Source organism: Mus musculus, chromosome 12 (genome assembly GCF_000001635.26).
Source record: "Mus musculus strain C57BL/6J chromosome 12, GRCm38.p6 C57BL/6J".
Classification (NCBI taxonomy): domain Eukaryota; kingdom Metazoa; phylum Chordata; class Mammalia; order Rodentia; family Muridae; genus Mus; species Mus musculus.
The window spans coordinates 98,521,718-98,537,958 of NC_000078.6; the positions used below are offsets into that span (position 1 = coordinate 98,521,718).

General features: G+C 45.8%; 1 protein-coding gene and 1 long non-coding RNA gene across 9 annotated transcripts in view; one reads left to right on the forward strand and one right to left on the reverse strand.

Annotated features, from left to right (window-relative positions):
* The window catches only part of Kcnk10 (potassium channel, subfamily K, member 10), a 148,782-nt gene that overhangs the window by 92,286 nt on the left and 40,255 nt on the right, over window positions 1-16,241 (reverse strand). The gene's annotated exons all lie outside the window — the stretch shown is intronic.
* On the forward strand, window positions 2,127-4,866 carry Gm40893 (predicted gene, 40893). The gene is made up of 3 exons (NR_136759.1): window positions 2,127-2,341; window positions 2,562-2,588; window positions 3,601-4,866. It is a non-coding gene; the product is annotated as a predicted gene, 40893 (long non-coding RNA).

Consider the following 16,241-nt stretch of genomic DNA (forward strand, 5'->3'; position numbering starts at 1 on the left):
GCTTGAGGCCACTGTGTTTGTGATCATTCACTAGCAGCCCCAAGAAATAAATATCACCCACCTCACTTCTGTGTCCCCAGGGACCTGCACAGTGTCTGGCACATGGTAGACAGTCAACTGATGATGACCGGATAAGGCAGTACGGATGGAAGGATGGAGAGTCGGCACAGTGCGATCACACACACAATGCAGACAAGCACTGTCAGTCTAAAAGCAATGACCATGCACCAGTATGGAAAAGCAGGCCTGTTCTTACCTCCCCACGGTAGCCCAGAATCTACAATCCCACATCCACATGGTTCTCAGCCCAAAACTGCCTCCCCTGTGAAATCTTTCTGGGATCTTCTGTGCAGACTCACCAGCCTCTCCACAGCCTGTCTCTCCTCCAGCCTGTTTGCTTTGGGGGTCAGAGAAGATCATTCTTTATTCTTATTTAGTCAGCGTCTCACTGTATAGCCCAGGTTAGATTTAACCTTGAAGTTCTCCTATCTATGTCTCCCAAATGCTGGGATTAGAGGTGTGTGCCATGACTCAGCAGAAAGTCCATCTTCAGTTCTTGGTACAGCACCAAAAGAAGGGTGTTTGTTTCCTACTGTCATTGTCATTGTTACTAGAGATTATTTTAATTGCTACTACACAACCACAACCTCAGAGTTATCACCACAATAAGTATTAACATTAATTACCTCAACAATAAGCATTTGGTTAACACTGAATGAACCTAAGAGACTACATGATGTATCTCCTCCCTTCTAAGACAGCTGACCAGGAGCTCTGCTTCCAGAGTTCAACAAATTGCTGTGCACCAACATAGTGTCCTGTCTCTCCCAGACTGAACTCTGAGACATCAAGCCATACCTTGGATCTTTCCATTTGCTTTGTGTCCTTGGTTCTTGTTCATTTGCGATAGCTAGCACCCCAGACACCAAGCCCTAAAATTTCAAACAATGCTGACTAAGGAAGGCCTACTCTTAGCCACTGTGAGCACTTTCCCCAAGGGCAACAGAATCATCTGTAGTACCCTAACCCTAAACATCATACATTCCACATCTTCTTAGTGTCCTCCTAGGGAGGGGTTCCTCTAGTCCTTTGATGTCCCAATAAAGCTCTGAAGCTGCCAAGAGTGGCCACTGCACCCTACTCCAAAAAAAGGGTTTCAACTCCTTGAGAAGGAAAGTAGGTTATGATAAAAACAAATAATGAGTTAAATTTATTAAAACGTTAAACTTGAGGGAAAATAAATGATCTTGTAGCTTGATATGAGATGTACGAGCTAATCAGATAAGAAAGGGATGGAACTATAAAAAAAATTTTTTAAAGCTTACAGATAACTAGTTTTTGTTTGCATTTGGCCCCAAGTGTATTCAATCAATCTACTTTATATATTACAGAATAACTTAATAAGGTTCAAAAAGCCCTGTAACATCATATGAACAGTTTAAAGGCCAAATATAATGTGCAGTGTATAGATATATTGTCATGTGCAGCCTAAGCCTGTTGAAAACATCAAGAACCTGTGGCTAGACAGAGCACAGGCCCTAAGGGTGAACCTCCTCTATTATTCTACTAAATAGACATTGTATTAAATTTACTCCTAAAGACTAATTGTTATACCACAGATTAGTGCATCCCTCAGTCTTCATCAGAGAAACGTCTTTTGCAGTAGATGTCATAAGCACAGGGGTCCACAACTTGTCAGGATGCAGAGAATAAGAGAGTGCAGAATAATCAGTCCTCAATGGGACAACTGTGTCACACCCCTCTTCCCAAGGCTCAGGGATCATTGTGAGAGAAGAAGCACACATCCAAGAGTGTATAGGCAGCACAAAGGGAACTTGACTTTAAAGGGGGTGAGGGGGGCATAACAGTTGGATGGGCAGAGAAGAAAGGTAGATTTTGGAAGAATTGGGGGACGGGAATAAATATGATCAAAATTCATTATATATGGAGTTCTTAAAAATGAAGAAGGAAGAGGAAGAGAAAGAAGAGGAGGATGAGGAGGGAGAGGAGGATGGAGAAGGAGGAGGAAGAGGAAGAGAAAGAAGAGAAGGAGGAAGTAATAGTTGTCAAGATCACACTGTCCCGGGGAAGGCTGGCTTCTTAGCTCTGTACCAACGAGGAAGGAAGCAGCAAACCGCTAAGGGCATTAACAGTAGTGTGTCTGTGGAGCAGCAAGATGAACTATGAGGTTGCTATCATTCATCCTATGGGGGTAGACATGCTGACAGGCACAGGAAGGCAAAGTTTATCCTGCAGAGGATCCTCTAGACCCGGAGCTCTGTCCCTCAGGACTCCAGCCGACTGCCTTAGCTTCTTCCCTGCTTGTTTCCAGTGATTTCAGGTGCCTCGGGGTAATGTGTATCTCTGTCTGTTCATTCACTCAAAAGCCTCACAAGCGAGGTCACCCAGCTCTTCAGGGAACTCTCCCTGGGAAACCCCAGCCAGCTGCCTCACAGGGCCTCCCCCCCCCCGCACCCCCCCCACCCCATTGATTTCTGCTGAATGTTTGTAGCCCCACCTCCAATTTGATAATGCTGCCTTTTGTCTGCTTTCTGAATCAGGCTGCTCCAGTCGTCAATACTAGAGTGGTAAGCACCTTATCTGATGGTTCACTATCTAATTGCTGTTTTTCTTTACCTACTATTCGATATTGATTGTTTTACCTTTGCTTGCTGTAGACTAAGAAACCATTGTGGGCAGATCTTTTCCCAGTGCAGAAGAGCTAGTTCCAGAAATGTCAGCACTCCCAACGCTAGGTGGAACTGGCCTTGGGAAAGTTCTTTTAGGCTTTAGGCCAGTTCTTTGTACCGGTTTGCTAAGAACTGTCCCCAGGAACAAGGGTTTGAATCAAATCTGATAATGCCTCAGTTTGCAAAGCACTGGAGCAAAAAACAGTTTTATCCTCAAACCATCATCGACTAGGTGACCTTGAAACAGTCGCTTAGCTTCTCTGTTTGCTTCTCTGGGAAATGTGAATAATAACGCCACTTCTTTTTAACCTCACAGGGCTTTCAGGGACAGCAAATGAGCTGCCCTGGTTTGCTGATTGGGGTCTATTTGCAGATGTCAGGAGTCCTGGCAAGGACTTCAGAATGTTACAAAACCTTTTGTGCATTTGCCTAAAAATGGAGTTGGCTGCTTTAGCAAATAGGAGCGCACATTTCAGCAGCTAGAAGTGGATTTGGAGTCTGCTTCCCTCGAGGTTGAATACATTCTCAGAGGGTGTTTTCATTACTCTGTTTATTCTCAAAAAAAAAAAAACTAGAGCTGCTCTCACTCTTAACAGAAAATTGCCTAGTGACCTGGGATGAGTCATAATGGTCTCTGCCTTTTGCAAAGAAATGAAACTGCATAAATTAGTAGTGGTGCTGGTGCTGGTGGTGGTGCTGGTGGTGGTGGCGGTGGTGATTGCAGCGGTGATGGGAGGGAGGGGAGTGGAGATGGGGGTGCGGCAGCAGTGGTGGTAACAGTGACAGGGTTGATACCACTGCATCGATCCTCATTACGTCATTTGTCACACTCTGCATTTCTGGATTCTCCCAGAAGCAGATGCCAAAGGGGAGCTAAATATGCTTTTTTCTTTTTTTTTTTTTTACTAAGGGAAATGCAAATGGGAAAAAGAAGGAGTTGCAGAGGTAAAACAGCCATCAGACACGAATGCTCTATGTTAGTCTGCCCCAGAGTAACAGAGAGTGGAGAGGGAGGAGAGGAATGGATGGGAGCATTCTAGACCACCTGCTATCTAAGAAAGGTTTGGAAAAACCTGTCAAGGAATTCTTGAGCCAAAGTTGGCCATCTGGGAAGTTCTGGGTCTCCGGAGAACAATTCTACCACGTCAGCCTTGCAAGTTCGAATCTGGCTGAGAATAGCTCACAGAAGAAGCGCGCCTGCTGTACAACTCAGGCAGGCAACGGATTTCACAGACACTCCCTTGGCTCTTGGTGAATTGCTCGCCCTCTAACTGGAGGCCTGCAAGGGCATGCTCACAGCCATCACAGCTTCACCACAGAGAGAAAGAAAATGAGACCCAGACAGCTTAGAGGACGAAGCCAAGGTCAAGTGGCCTGATTGCAGAACCAGGATTAAAAGGAGAAGAATCTAACTTGGAAATCACTTCTGCGGCCGAGCACAGGAAAGGAAGAACTAAGAAACAAGGCAGTTTCAGGCAGAGAGGCCCTTCTGTTAAAACTCAAAGGAAGACTGGCATGAAAATGGTTTCTGATCTGCGGAGGAAACTCCTATTTCCTAGCAGTGTTGAAGTTTTTCCCATATAGCATATCAATAACGGACAGATCCCATAGTGTGATGGCCTATCATACTTTGCAGCTTCCACAGAAAGGCATTTAGCAGTAAAAGAGCTGTAGAGAGCCGATATAAAAGGAGATGTTGGGTGAAGGGCAGAAACTCTCAAAGAGTACTTTTTAAAGATTTGTTTGCTTTTTATGTAAGTACACTGTCTCTGTCTTCAGATGCACCAGAAGAGGGCATCGGAGTCCATTACAGATGGTTGTGAGCCACCATGTGGTTGCTGGGAATTGAACCCAGGACCTCTGGAAGAGTAGTTAGTGCTCTTAACCTCTGAGCCATCTCTCCAGCTCCATCAAAGAGTGTTTTAAAAAAAAGAAAGAAAGAAAGAATACATTGGAAAGAATTTTCCCTTCCGTTCGTGTTCATTTTTAAATCGTTTCTCACGAGTGTTCAGGACATTACTTTATCATTACCTGTGTGGGGATGAAAACAGGCGCCCATGCGGAAGTCAGGTTTTGGTGGTTGAATAACTTCCCAGTGGTTTCGCCATGTGCCGCAGACTTTACTGTATCATTCTTTCATAGATCCAATCAATAAACATTTGAGCTTGCCTTGTTCCATGCTTGGTACAGGGGGTATATGAGTAGATAAAATGCATCCCTGCCTTCAGAAATAGCAGTGGGATTGGCACAAGCCTAGGCATACATGTGTTCATCTTAGCTTCACAAGGTCCTTATGGAGGGCAGTGACTCTTACCTGTTCCCCCCCACACCCCTTGCAGAGAAGGAAACTAAGGCCAGAGAGAAGAGCTTGAGTAACCATTTTAGTAAACAGAGGCAAGCCTGCCTCTGGCTTCAGATACCTACCCTTGAGTGCCTCCACTCCGTCACACTACTGAGAGCAAAGCGCATCTAAAGGGCTACAGATCTCTTGAAAGCCTGAAACACAGCCTCCTCAGACCTTCCATTACCATCCAGCAATGTGAATCTTCCTGAAAACCCAGGTAAAGGACAACAATGGTTGGGTGCACGCACTGGAAGTGGCAATCCACTCCCTCTTGCCTCCCTACTTCACCTCCCACACATGAGCAAGGCCTGAAATCTTCCCTGAGACACCTGCACATTAGCCTCATAGAATGCCAGGAACCCTGGCCTTAACCTCACTCATACTCCCTAAAGGGCTTCCACGGGCCTAGGTGGGATTCACTTTCAACTTAGAGGGGTCAAGTGTTAGGAAGAACACAGGAGAGGTGAAAGGCCAACAGATCCACCTCCAGTGCTCCAACCATACCTACCTATAAGGCAGCCAGTCATTAAAAGGGAGGTGTGGCCCCCTTAGATCCCAGATACCCCAGCAGCCAAACCTGGCTCATCCTGTTTCCATGTAGCCCCTCTGGGTAAAGGTTCCATACTGTAAAGGCAATCAAGCTAGTCCTTTTGAGAAAGGAAATACAGCCTGGTCTATGGAAACGGAGGAGCAAGCCCCACAGTACCACTGCAAAGGCAGCTATGCTTCTGAGAGGCACTGCTTTCTCTCTCCATCCTCCCCAAAGCTTCAGCAGATTGCTGCAGCTCCTTCCATGGTCACTAGGCTATGGAAGCAACCTAGGCGTCCATCAGCAGAAGGATGGGTAGGAAACATGGGCTATGCACACATGGAGTTGCTCCCAGCCATAAAGAATGAAATCCTGAGCCAGGCTGTGGTGGTGCACACATTTAATCCCAGCACTTGAAAGGCAGAGGCAGGCAGATCTCTGTGAGATTGAGGCCAGCCTGATCGACAATACAAGTTCCAGAGCAGCCAGGACACAGAGAAACTCTGTCTCAAAACAAAACAAAACAAAATAAAACTTAAATTATGTCACTGCAGGAAAAATATACAACTGCAAACAATTACATTAAGTCCGCCTCAGGAGTACAAATGTTACACGTTTTCTCTCATTTGTGGGCCCTAGATTTTACAGCGACATATATAAAATTATGTACATACAGATTATAGGCAAGTAGAAGTGACATTGTATGGGGGAAAAGGAGGGACTAACAGGGAGAGGGGGTGGGGGAGGGGAGGCTAGTAGGACACAGTGAAAGTACATTACAAAATGGTATGAAAATGGCCTGGTGGAATTCAACATGGCAGAACTGTAAAAGAGTCTTGAACTCCAGCCTACTCAACCCTCCTTAGGATCTATCAGCCCTTAATAGATGCTGGGGGGGAGGAGAGACATCCTTTTCAGTGCTATGGCCAATGGTTAGTTGTCTGTGGTCTGTGGATAACAGCTTCTGCCCTTGCCATGATGAAATTCATTGAGTCACAGCAAAGAAAAAAGAAAGGAAGAGAAAAGAAAAAATGTAGAAGGGGGCTAGTTGACATGAGGAGAGGGGTCAACAGGAATGGGGGTGAGTAAAATCAGAGGTGAAGATGGTCATATGTATATGTGTATATGTATGTATATGTATATGTATGAAAAGGTCACATGAAACAGACTGTAATGTATAATTAATACAAATATTACAAACCTTAAACAGTAAACTCAAGATAGAGCAGACCAAGGTCCAAAACCCTCGAGAGCCAATGGAAAGAGAATGAGATGGCTGAGAACAGGCTGGCCCCTGCCTCCTACCTGCCCTCCCCCACCTTCTCAACAAGATGCCCATTTTCTCTCACCTGAGTCACGGCCTCAGCTCCTGATCCCCTCTCACTCACTTCCATCCTGCACATCACGGCTATCCGGAGCTGTCTGAGCTGTCCGGCAAAGGCAAAGCAGATCTACTGCAGGTAGCACATGTCCAGAGTAGGAAGCAGACTCCCTGTGGCTTACCCAAAGACTCCCATCCAGGACTTGGCGCTCACCTATCTCCCGGTCCCACCCACTTCCACACCCCTACAAACAACCTTTGCTCCAACCAAACCCAAGCCAGCCAACACGGTGCCACCTTAGTTATACCACTGTCCCGGAGAAACATGGCTTTGTTCTCCCTTTCCCTGCTTCTCCTTACTCCAATTTTTTTTGACAAATTCTGACAATTCATAAGTGTCACCACCACTGAGAAGCCCTCTTTGATCCACCAAACCCTAGAATGATTGATCATCTATCTCTCTGCTTCAAGGTAGAATGTATGAGTGCTTATAAGTGGGAGGCTCCTGACTAGAGTTTGTTCCACTCCTGAATTTATCCATTCCTCCATACCACACATAAAATCACCAGTTCAGATACCTGCTCCAAAGAAAAGTTGATGTTGGTAAATCAGCATGCAGAGGTGCACCTGCTGCTGTTGCGTGTTTTCAGACGCAGACATCCAGGCTCAAGTGATAAAGTCCTCAGAAGACAAAATGATCTGGGCAGCATTGGGGTGAGTGGTTTATGGAAAGGATAAAGAAGGAGACACTGCACTGTGTTCCCAACACTTGGTTCTGGGCTCTCTTGTCCTCTTAATGGGGTGCTTGAAAGTCGTTTTTATTCATCTACATGAAATAGTTTTTAGGTCAGAAAAGAAATCACTCTTTGTGAGTCATCTCTCACCCTAAGGAAACAAACTCTCCCTCTAGTCTGCCTCCCTTCTGACTAAGAACAAACTTGGATTTGAGATACCCAAGGTTTTGAGGCTTTTCTTGCCACGCTCCATTACCGCACAGCCCATGCTGGAAGAGTATAAAGGAGAAGGTTCATTTGAGGCTTAATGAACCAACTCCATTTGGAGGACTAGTGTGTACATGGTTCCTCCTGAACATCCCAAGATCTTCTGCATCTATAAAGCACGGGCAGAGCTGAAACAACGGCAATAACAGGGTGAGAAGGAGCCCAGAGAATAAGGCATTTAGGACTTGGGAAGTGGTCGTCCAGTCAACTCCCTTCCATGAGTCTACAATCCAATACAACTCCATAGTTCATAAGAAGCATTAGGCAAGCCAGAAAGCAAGCATCCTGAAAAAAGAGGATGAGGTGGTTTGAATAGGTTTGGGCTCCCATGGATTCCTGTGTTTCGATGCCTGGATATAGGGAATGGCACTATTAGGAGGTGTGGCCTTAATGGAGTATGTGTGGCCTTGTTGGAGGAAGTGGTGTCCCACTGTGGGCGTGGACTTTCAGGTCTCTTCCAGATCCGCCCAGAATGGAATCAGACCCTCCTCCTGGCTGCCTACAGAAGACAGTCTCTCCTTGCTGCCTGCAGATCAAGATGTAGAACTCTCAGCTCCTTCTCCAGCACTGTGTCTGCCTGCAAACTGCCATGCTTCCCACCATGATAATAATGGACTGAAACTCTGAAACTCTAAGCCAGCCCCAATGAAATGTTTTCCTTTATAAGAGTTGCCTTGGCCAAGGTATCTCTTCACATCCTGTGTAAGACAGAGGGCTTAGTTCTCCCATTCTCTACTTGTCCTGGCTCTACTCCAAGCATGTCTCCTCCCCCAACACGGACAGAGAAGGAAGTACAATGCTATTCAGTAGGACAAACACACTAAGACAGGACGTGTTGCTCCATGGTTAGTTCTAAGCAGGTACTCAATAAACATGAGCTTTCTGCATCATTCCAAGTGGAACGGACTGCGGGATCCATGAAATAAAGGCAACAAGTGTTCAGTAGCCATGCTGGGCAGAGGTATGAGGGTCCTGAGACCCAGAAGGCTTCAGAGAAAGGATGTCCACGATACAGAAAGATCAAGAGTCTGCCATAGTCCAAGGGGAGGCAGAAAGGAAGGAAAATCAGCCACATGCGCCACAAGTACAAACACACTGAATAGTGAACCAAGCTGGGATAATTAAAACTTAGTCAAGTCTGTAAGCCAGGATACAGGATTTTAAGGCAAAGCTAGAAATGTAACAGGAGGCATGGCGAATTTAAGTCTTGTTAGTGAGCACAGGAAGACAATACAAATAAGAAGAGCCACAGACTCAAAATGTGTGGTGAGTCTAGCAACAGTATGAAAGAGCCTGTGATGTGAGAGACTCACAGGCGAGAGTATGGGCAGATGTTAGTGGGACAGGGGCTAGAGAGATGGGTCAGCTTGTAAGAGCACATGAGGACTAGAGCTCAGGTCACAGCATGCATGGAAAAGCTGTGTGTGGTCCATTGCATGTCTGTAACAGCAACACTGAAGGCAGCAGAGACAGGAGGCTTGTGGGGCTGGCTAGTTGCCAGCCTAGGCAAAAAACATAAGCAGGAGACCCTTTCTCAAAGTAACAAAGCATAGGGTGATAGAGGCAGATACTTAATGTCCTCTTCCTATCTCTGTGCCAGGCATGCATAGCTCTATATGTGTCTACATATACACCACACTCAAATGAGAAAAAAAAAAAAAGTAAGTTTACTGGGCTACATTCTGCCCTTAACTTGGGCAATCACAGAGAAGACAAAGAAGAGAGGTGAACAACAGGCCCTTTTCTGAAGAGAAACGGAGGAGGGGTGGAGAACTGTGGTCCAGTTGTAAAATCAGTAAAATTAAGTGGAAAGGAAGGAAGGAAGGAAGGAAGGAAGGAAGGAAGGAAGGAAGGAAGGTAGGAAGGAAGGAAGAAAAACCCACAGGTCCCCAGGATCAGCGAGAAGTCAGACGTGTTAGAGGCGGAGGGGAGAAGTCAGACATGTTAGAGGCGGAGGGGTTACAGAGCACAGCGTTCTGCAAGGCAGAAAATGCAGGAGACTTGGGTGTGTGTGGTCCCACCGCACATTCAAAGGAGCTATCCCAGAGACAGGAGCACAGGGAACCGGAATTCAGGTGGGGGGAGGGGAATCCATCTGGGCTCCTGGGTATGAGTGTGATGAGGATCTAAGTGGTACTGAAGCCTCAGGACTGAACGAAATGGTCCAGAGGGAGTTGTAAAGTGAGAAGAAAGTAAAAGATGAGCTCAAGGGAGCAGCGTTTAAGGGACCATGAGTGAGTGAGATGCACGAAGGAGCCTGGGAGAGAACAGAGAGGAAGTAGGAGGCAACCTAGATACAGCTTCTCAGACAGAGTGACAATGGAGCTTCTACCCGTGGCACACCCGGAATCATTCAAGTTCCCGGCGCACAGGGGGTGGGTACCAGGTGAAGTTTCACTGTCCTATAGAATCGCTGGTCGGTTTTAACCGCATCCTCCCTGTTCTTGATTACGGGGTTCCTCTTCAATAGTCCCCCTGTTCTAGAACGCGTCGGTTTGATAGAGCTCTCGAGAGCTGACAGGTTGAATGTGTTGTCCTCCAATAAAATAAACCCTCCCTCACCAGCTCAGGACCAACGAGCCAGGACCCAGAGTGACCCCTGTATTTGCTAGACTGGGGATCCAGATCGCCTGTTGTTCTCCCCTTTGTCCTGACCCCAAAGTCAAAACTGTAGAGGTGAACAGCCACCACCGGGGTTCTTGCAGTCTAGTCCAAAATGCTTCCATAGTATATTTTGATTTATGCCCTATGTTTTTCCCCTGTAAATTAAATTAACTAAAACATTTTGACAGGGAAACATCACTCCCCATCATGCAATTGCACCTTTCAAAATACCTTCTCTCCCCTGGGACCAAGTGTTTGAGATCCTAGTTTAAATGGCATTGGCAGAGCCTTTTCTTTAAGCTAGGGGTCTACATCCTCCAGGAGTCTTGTCAAAAGCTGTTACCTCTCTTCACTGGGGCCCCTCCTATCTAGGCTCTAAGCAATGGTCAAGAAAGCCTGATAAAATCCCTACGTTGTTCTTACACTTTCAAAGGCTTCGTGGACAGGGCTCCCCCTCGGCCCCTCCAGCCTTCCTTTCCTTCCACACGCTGCTCTCTCGCTCTGCAAAGTCTTCTTCAGTCATACTCAAGTAGATCCTAAGTAGGTGTTCTAATATCGCCATTGTCCTTAAAGATCCACAGTGAGAGGCAAAACCACATAAAATTGTATTTCAAGTTATTAGGAAGAAAAATCCTACAACTTCAGCACTTAACTCATTCTCTTGCTGAGGGAATCTGTTCATCTTGCCTCAGCTGATCACACTGACACAAGAAGCTAAGGAAAGTCAATAAATTCTAGGACAAAATAAAGAAAGAGTTGCACTGTGTTTATAATGCACTAGAAACTCAATGTATTCGTCATCTGTCATTCAATCAGTGACTGTCCTCTCTGCACCAGGAAGGCTCCCTAATCCCTTCTCCAAGCCACCATTCATTAGAAAGAACCATTCTTCTGGGAAGTGCAAGGCCAAATGTCACAAAAAGAGTAGGTTCCATGACCCTAGAGTTATGAAGGGGTTGTTGTTGTTGTTGTTGTTGTTGTTGTTTCCCTCTCTAAATAGCCCTGTCTGTCCTTGAACTCTGTAGACCAGGCTGGCCTCAATCACAGAGACCTGCCTGCTTCTGCCTCCTGAGTGTTGAGGTTAAGGTGTGCACCACTATACCCAGGTGACCCTAGAGTTTCAGTCTTTCTCTTGCTTTTAGCTTCCTCTCCTCTGATCCACCTTCCCGTTGCCCCATCCCAGACCCAAGCCTCTGTTCAGAACCTTGTCTACTTCTTCAGCCTCTTGGTGCACCAACCTGCACAGCTTCCAAGGATCCACTATACTCTACACATATATATCAATTCCCAGCAACCACATGGTGGCTCATAAGTATCTATAATGAGACCTGGTACCCTCTTCTGATCTGCAGGCAGGATGCTGTATAATAAATAAATAAATAAATAAATAAATAAATCTTTAAATTCTCTTCTTGATTCTCCAAATCCTCTCATTGAGAGCGCTCTCTTGTTAGTAACTCTGAGACAAACAACCCAATATCCAAGCCTCACATTGCCTCTAGTTCTAACCAGCACCATCATCGCCTTCCCATTTCAACCAGGAACTTATAGTGGACCCCCCCCCCCAAACAGACCTGCTTGTGATTTAGTGCAACTCGACTTACTGAGAGAAGGGCCATAAAGAGGATGAGAGAAGCAGAGAGCCAGGAGACTAGCCCAAGGAAAATTCCAGTCTTTGCCTGAGCCTGGGGGACTCTGGAATCTTTATTCCTTCTCAGTGTTTGTCCAGCTTTGAAACCCAGGGGCTGAGCTTTCAACCACTTATGGAATATGTGGCCACCATATATGGAAAACGCCTGGGAGATATGGATTCCTAGAGACATCAAGATGGAGATCCTTGTGTACCAAGGAAGGCTATAGGTACAAGCCAGAGAGAAAAGCACATAGAAGATGGCGTACAAAGAAGAGCAGATCGGAGAGACAAAAACATCTATGTGTGGATACAGGAAGAAAGCCTCCCTCTAGGAACCACAGAGGAGACCCTCACAGGACTCTGAGGTTGTCTTGACTGGACTTAGACCCAGGAGAAATAAGTATCGAAGCCCATGGTATTTTGTTACAGTAGCCCAGCCCAAGCTAACTGAGACACCAACTTGGGCCTCCTCTCCCTCCAGCTTACTGCTCTCAAATTACACTCTGCTTCTGCCCTCCCCTCTGCTACATCCTCCCTGCACCCCCTTGTCACTTCTGCATCCAGCTTAGATTTCATGTTCAACACTTCTCTTCAGCCAACTTTCTTTCCATTTTCTCCTATGTGACCATTAACCTTCACTGTCATCATAACTAGACTTAGAATCACCATACAAACCCATCTTGTCATTGAGGGTATTTTCATAAAAGTTTAACGAAGCAAGAAAACCCCACCCTGCGTGTGGGCAGCAGGGGCCTGAACTGAACAAATGGGAAAGAAACTGAGCAGAGGATACTTGTCTTGCAGCTTCCTGACGGTGGATACAATGTTAGCTGCCGCCTCAAGCTCCTGGCGCCAGGACCTCACTGTGAACTGTGGGCCAGGATAAAACCTTCCTTATTTAAGCTGCTTCTGTCGGGTAATTTGTTGCAGCCTATGAGAAAAGTAGTTAATAGATCCCGAACACCTAGAAGTGTACCTCTCAGAACTACTCTTACTCTCTGCTTTCTCTACAGCTGAGATGCTATTTCTGGGAAAATGGAATCTCCTTGGGGACTGCTGTCATTCTCAATCCACAGCCCCCTTCCTCATCTGGTCCTGTCCTGTTTCCCTTCTGCCACGATAAATATTATAAAGACACTAAAGCTAGCCTCACTATCAGTAGACACCATATAGACATAGACACTCGACAAGATACATATTTACAAAGGAATTCTCTGCAGAAAGTGTCAAATAGTACACCTAAACTGGACTTGGCTTCCAGCTATATATTTTAATGAATAAACTATGTTGAACAAGGTATGCCATTGCCTTTATTCCAAGTCTCTGAGATGGAGACTGAACCCTCCCTCCCTTCTGGAACATTCTGCTTTGCAAGCAGTCCTAGCTAACCCCGTTTCCCAGCCTGACTGCTCAGTGCTCCTGGCTCACAGCAGCCACTGAAACCACCTTCAGAAACACTTTTTCCATGGGGGGTGGGGGGAAGTATTTAGACACTTCTTCCTTCACTGTGCCTACGAAGCTGCAAAAATAAACAAGATCTGTCGTAGGGAGAAGACAGTTTGTACGAAACATCCTACAAGTCGGCTTTGCATTTGAGCATCACCTTCTGGTTAATCTCCCTTAGAAAAAAAAAGTTCCTCTAAATGCGCATCCGTGATGCCTACATCAGCACCATCTCTGTGATGCTCATGCAGCTATCAGAGGCGAGGGATGGGTGTGGGTTGCAGGAAGAGTACGACTAGAAGGGCTGTTGCCTCCAGTATTACTCACGAGGCTGAGGAGACAGTGACGTTGGAGGCGTACAAATCCATTCATCTGAAGAGTGTTAAGATAATAATAGCTCTGATTAGAGACGTCTTCAAGGAATCAAGAGACTTATTGAAAACGTAGACTAGATTCCCCGTAGTAAGACAGATCTGTGGATTCCCAGTAGCACCCATGTCTGGAGGATAAGCCGGCCTCTGCTTGAAGGCAAGAGTCAGCACTGCCTGGGCAATCTTGAGGCTGAAACAGCTCCTAGGGAATTTTCCACACCAGCTGCTGAACTCCTCATCCCATCCCCAAAAATATCCTCTCTTGCTAGCGATTCTTTATGCCAGAGAGTAAACTCTTTAGGAGGCCCCTTGACAGTGGGCCCTTTCATCTCTGTCTGGGTCTTGCATAATCCCAACCTCAACGCACATGCTATAAATGCCTTGGATAAAGTCCACAGAAGAAAATCATCAAAAGTTGATCAAGTGTCCCTTGGAGTCGAGGCACCAAGTGCACAGGGACAAGCAGCAGAGTCCCTGCTGCACAGGAGCTGAGCAGTTGGGGTAGAAGTAATCATATGTGGGGAGCAGAGGACAGTACCTTCACCTCCACCCCCACGCGACACAGCACTCATTCTCGGGCTCAGAGGTGACACATGCTGTCACGTGACTCCTCTAGAAAGCTGCCAAGATTCATGCAGCTCCTTATGCTCTTTAAGGGTAGGATGCCCAAAAGCAAGGGTAAACAGAAGTTTGCTCCAGTGACATTTTCAAGAGCCAAATCCTTTCTCGCCATAGATCCTTAGACTCAAGAGTTAATCAGGTGAAAGCTCTATGACTGGTCAGATAGATGCAACTGAGCAGCCAGAAGAAGCGTATTTACCTCCAAGGAACTATGAGATTTATTATTGGAAAATCTAAGTCAAATTAGATACGTAATAGTAGCATATAGTAGCATTAAGCCCTTGATATAGACTAAAAGAATTCCTGTCAGCTTCAGTGAATGTTAACTGCTGGTATGTGATCCTTCTAAATAACCCAGCCAGGGAAACCGCGAGATGAAAAGAGCCATTTTCATAGAAAGTAAAATCTAATCTTCGGATTCTCAGGTTTGAGCCAAGGGATAGAATATTTGCAGAAAATCCTAGCTTCATGTTTAATTCATCGGATAGTCTTAATTCAACTGGTGCTTCATTTCCTTGAAATTGCCTCTGAAGGGGTCATCTGAAGTAGTTCTGTGGTTATGGCGCCTCCGTCTCGTAGAGAAGAGAGGAAAGAGAAGCAGAGAGATTGCCATAAGCAATTAAAAGAGCAAATGACTCACCCTGGCGCTTGTGGAATTTGTGGGCAGAGCCAAGACTTCTTTGCCACTTAGAGAACTTTAATGGCCCTTCAGAGGCCAGTTACCCTTAAACCATCATACTGGGGAGGCAATCCACTCAACAGACATTTGCACCATGGGCACAAGGGTTTCATCCCACAGACAAATTCCAACATGCCCCACCACTAACTCACCGAGGACTTCCACTTGAGGCCCAGTTCTCATGTTTTCTACATCACACTACAAGTACAGGGTGGGTGGTTCCTTTCACCTTCACAGGGCATACGTATGTGACTCAATTTTCTTTTCTTTTTCATTCCTTTCTCTTTTTTTCTACTCCCCTTTCTTTTTTTTTTTTTTTAAGGATGTGGTCTCATGCACCCAAACTGGCCTCAAACCACTAATACCCAAGGATGGCCTTGAGCATTCACCCTCTTGTCTCCAGCTCCTTTGCAGACCTGCGCTGCTACCCACAGCTGGGTTATGTGGTAGTGCAGATCGAACTAAAGGCTTCATGGGAGCTATCCACACTCTATAGCTTCAACCCATAATGCAATTTCTATAAACCTGGCATTTGATGAGAACCTACTACATACTTGGCATTCTGAGATGTGCTAAAATAATTTAGTAAATGCATTATTATCACCAGAGCTGGTGGCTAAAATCCACCATTTTAGCCATTTAAAAATGACCATTCAAGGTGAGCTTCCATATACAGCAAGCAAAAATGCAGGGCAACCAGTTAAATTTGTGTTTTAGATTAATAATCACAACAAAATTTCAAGTGTAGGCCAAATACTACCTGAAACAGACTTTTCCAGATTTTCTTTTGCAATTCAAATTTCACTGGATAGCTGGTATGTTGTCTGCCAACGCTAAGTTAAGGACCAGAGAGAAGCACAGCTATTAACCATCCACAACGCACAAGCCGAGACTGATCCTAGAAGTACTATGCACAGCACTATGGTTTGATGTGTTCCCAGAGTCTGTGTGCTAGAAACCTGGTGGCCAGTGTGTCAGTGCTGAAAAGTAGGACCAGTAAAGGGT